The sequence below is a fragment of the Citrus sinensis genome, chromosome 6 (assembly GCF_022201045.2).
Source record: "Citrus sinensis cultivar Valencia sweet orange chromosome 6, DVS_A1.0, whole genome shotgun sequence".
NCBI classification, from domain to species: domain Eukaryota; kingdom Viridiplantae; phylum Streptophyta; class Magnoliopsida; order Sapindales; family Rutaceae; genus Citrus; species Citrus sinensis.
The window spans coordinates 11,718,500-11,723,022 of NC_068561.1; the positions used below are offsets into that span (position 1 = coordinate 11,718,500).

At 35.3% G+C, this 4,523-nt stretch overlaps 1 non-coding gene across 1 annotated transcript; it reads right to left on the reverse strand.

The window, feature by feature from the left end:
• Positions 1–2,615: 2,615 nt before the first annotated feature.
• LOC112498734 (small nucleolar RNA R71) lies at positions 2,616–2,722 on the reverse strand. The gene has a single exon (XR_003066152.1). It is a non-coding gene; the product is annotated as a small nucleolar RNA R71 (small nucleolar RNA).
• Between the last annotated feature and the right edge of the window lie 1,801 nt (positions 2,723–4,523).

A 4,523-nucleotide genomic window follows, 5' to 3' on the forward strand; every position in this document is an offset into this window, starting at 1 on the left:
TTAACATTTAACAATACATATACTTAGCAATTAACAGATAATATATAATATATTATTATATCCCATCAAAACATCAAAAAAGAAAAGAATTTGGGTTGCCGGTTTGCGCCTTCGCGGTGGAACTCGGTGATGGTGGAGGCTACAGCAGCATATCCGATAGCAGCGCAGCGGATCCAGCAGCAGCAGATCCTGTAGATATCCGGCAACAGCAGATCTGGTAGCTACGGATGTCGCGGAGCAGTAGATCCAGTCACGGGTTAGGTGGCTGCATGCGCTGGCTGCGCTTCCTCCGTTCTCTTCTCTGCGTTGGCTGCTAGCTGCCGCTTTGCTTTTGGCTTTTGCGATATTTGTGTGTGTGTGTGAAGTCGTGAGTGTTAAGGATGAGGGCTGTGGGGATGAGGACTGTGAAGTGTGAAGGCAGCGAAGATATGTTTCAATGTTTGTGTGGCCTGTGTGTGTGGGTTATAATTATGTTTTGTTTTTTATTTGTCAATTTTTTTTAGCCACTTGTTTTTGTGACTTTTTGAGTTGTAACTTTGTGTGGCCGTGTGTGTGGTGTCTGGTGTGTGCATGTGTGATGTGTTTATAGGTTTAGTGATATTTTTTTTTTTGGCGACCCGATCGGGTATTCGGATCGGATCGGGTTTTACCCGACCCGATCACAACCCGATCGGGTTTGTAATTTTTCACCCGTTCGGGTTTCAATAACAACCCGAACCGACCCGAACCCGAATTTTTTCGGGTCGGATCGTGTCGGGTCGGGTCGGGTCGGGTATTTTGCCCACCCCTACTAGACAGCGGGAGGCGACAGCCGCGGCATAGCTAGGGTTTTTCACTTTTTCTTATGTAATTGCGATTTGTGATAGAAATTAGAAAGAAAAAAAAATGAATTGCGATTTTTTAAGGTTTTTTTTTTATGTTTCTATTTATATTAACTAATAAAAATAATATAAAAAAATGAATCCGAGTCCGGGTTCTGGATTCACGGGTTACCCCAAATCCGGACCCAGACCAGGATTAAACCGGGTTACTAAAATTCATTCCAGATCCAGATTTTTTTACACTCCAGTACGGGTTCAACTCGGCCCGGATTATCCGGGTTAGTCCAGGTCCGGGCCGGGTCCGGGTTATTTTGCTATCCCTAGTTTTAAATAAGCTTAATGATTATTTGACTTACATGTGTATGTTGCTCAGAACTTGCTATAGCATTTTTTTTTTTAATTTTACTTATCACAATTCTCTATTTAAGTTGATTACCTATTTAATGGACACTAGTTAAGAAAGAGCCTCGAAAATGTCTGACTTAATAGAACAAATAAAAATGATAATGGTTTCAGATTAGGTTTCCCAAGTTGAGTTAATCTCGATTTGAATAGGGATATACTTAATTTTAAATTAGTAAAGAGCTAAACATAGGGATTTACTTTGTAGGGTAAATGAAGTCTAAAGCGTAGAATGTTATATTTAATGTTAGTTTAACAACTAGTCATTGTTAGATTGTATATAGATATAAGATATCAAAAATACGACAACTAAAGATAATTTAGAGATTCTGTTCAGTACTGTAATAGATGTTGTAGCAACTATGCCTCTACTGAAAGATAGTCAATAACCAGTAAGTTTAAAACCCAACTACCCATTTGCCATTGAGTATATATTTGTATTTGACTTTTGATTCTCTTTATTACATTTTTAATTTCATTAGGTCATTAATCTCATCGTTTATTTTTTATTTAATTTACTAAAATTGCACTGTCAAGATTGTTGTAGTAAGTCTTATAACATCAATCCTTGTGGAGACAATCTTGATACTCATCATTGTATCACTTATTATGTTCACTTGCACATTGACACACTTCTCTAAGTTTTTGGTGTCGTTTCTAAGGATTGAGTGCATATTGTGAGTTGTAAAGTCAATCTATTCGGTCTTAATTTTAGTTTTCTTTTAATTTGTTTATTGTGTTGATATAATTACTCTTACAACCCTTGCATGCGCAAGTATAAACCTATTGAATTTCAGTTTGATTCAGAAATTGAAAAAAGTGTAAGGAGACTGAGAAAAAAGCATAGAGGTTTAAGATATGTCGCAAACATGGCTGGTATGCAAAATGTGGGAGATTTGAATCCTTAGGAATGAAAGAATCCAATCAATGTCCAAAAAGATAATCATCTTCCCATCTTAGATCTAGTTAATGCACAAGGAGCTCAAAAAAGTCAAAATTGGCAGAATGGCCAAGAGCAACTAGAGAATAACAACATTATCTACATGGCATATGATAGAGACTATGCAGTATTGACCCCTCAAGCCATAAATCCTGGAATAGTTAGACCTGAAGTTCAAGCTGATCATTTTGAGATTAAACTAGTAATGTTTTTGATGCTATAGATAATGAGACAATTCAATAGACTGCCATCAAAAGGTCTTTATCTTCACCTTAAACTGTTTTTGAAAGTGAATGATGCTTTCAAGATTATTAGAGCATCACATGAAGAATTGAGGTTTAAATTTTTCTTATTTTCTCTGAGGGATCAAGTAAGAGTTTTGTTAAACTCTTTACCACCCGATTCCATCTAACAAATTTCTAATGAAGTACTTTCCACCTACCAAGAATGTAAAGTTAAGGAATAAAATCAAATTTTTCCATCAACTTGAAGATAAAAGCTTGTATAATACATGAGAAATATTCTAAGAGTTGCTTAGGAAATGTCCTCATCATGGTATCTCTTACTGTATACAAACGAAAACTTTCTATAATGGCCTAAACTTAAGCACTAGATTGATGATAGATGCTTCATCAAGTGAGGCCTTGTTATCTAAGTCTTACAATGAGGATTATGATATCTTGGAAATGATAGCCAGCCAAAAACAACTATTAGTGGTCATCTACCAAACAAGTTACAGCAAAAGGAATAGCAAGAGTTCACAATGTGGATGCCTCGATAGCATTATCAACCCAAGTAACTCTATTGACAAATATGATCAAGGTTATGTCCACTGCTCCAGCAACTGTCAACAAAATTGTTGAGGTGTCATGTGTTTATTGTGGAGAAGGACATTTGTCTGATAAATGTCCTAGAAGTCATGTCTCAATCAATTATGTGGGTAACTATAATAGACAAAATTAGAACAATCCTTATTCAAATACTTACAACCCTAGATGAAGGCAATACCCAAACTTCTAATGGAGCAATGAGAATTAGATTCAATTGCTGCAGCATCCAATAGACATAGCAGACTTGCTCAAAACCTGGATAGCAAAATCTAGAGTAAAGAAACGTCAGCAATGCTCAACTCAGCTCGGTTGAAGCTTTAACTAAAGAGTAGATTACAAAGAATGAAGTATTTGTTCAAAGTCAAGTTGTATCCTTGAGAAACTTAGAAAATCAGATGGGACAACTTACTAAAACATTAACAGACCTTAAGGTGGTTTACCAAGCAACATAAAGGAACCAAGAAGATAAAGAAAGAGCAATGCAAGGTAATTAAGTTAGGATTTAGAAAGGATGTTCACATACTAGTTGGTGTACCAAAAAGAATAATTGAACCCATTTCAATCCAGAAAGAAACTTAAGTTAAAGAGGAGCCACAACCCTTCATTTTACAGCACACTATTGAGAATAATAAATCTACAACATCTATAGAAAATAATTATCCAATACCTATTGATGAAGATGTTGCACCACGAATACACTAATCTAGAACATGGCAAAAGAAAAGCAATCTACACAACCTACTGTAACTCAACAGCTCAGGCACCCACCACCATTTCTTTAAAGGTTTTAAAAATAGAAACAAGATAAGTAGTTCAGTAAATTCTTGGAAGTGTTGAACCAGTTGCATATCAAAATCCATTTTTGTGGAAACTCTAAAACAAATGCCAAATAATGTGAAGCTCTTGAAGGATATTTTGGCAAAGAAAATGCAAGGAGAATTTGAAACAGTTTCTCTAACACAAGAGTGCAGTTGCATGCTTCAAAGCAAGATACCTCAAAAATTGAAGGATCTAAGAAGCTTCACAATTCCATGCTCTATCGACAATGAATATAGTGGCAAGCACTTTGTGATTTGAGATCTAACATTAATCTCATGTCCTCATCTATGTTCAAATAACTAGGGGTTGGAGAAGTTAGACTAATAGCAGTTACTTTACAACTTACTGACATAGTTCATGCCTATCTAGAAAGCAAGATTGAAGATGTACTAGTGAAAATGGATAAATTTTTATTTTTTTGTTGACTTCATAGTACTAGATTTTAAAGCAAATAAAGAAGAGCCTATTATTTTAGGCAAATTCTTCTTAGCCACTGGCAAGACTCTAATTGATGTGTAAAACGAAAAACTAACTATGAGAGTTAATGATCAGTAAGTTACATTCAATGTGCTAGATGCTATGAAGATTCTTGATAATGTTGAAGATTCTAATTTTATTAGTGTCGTGGATTTTGCTATAGTAGAGAGATTAAAAGTTGATATAGAAAAGAGGAAATTAAGATTGCAATATTTGAAAAACTTGAATATGAAC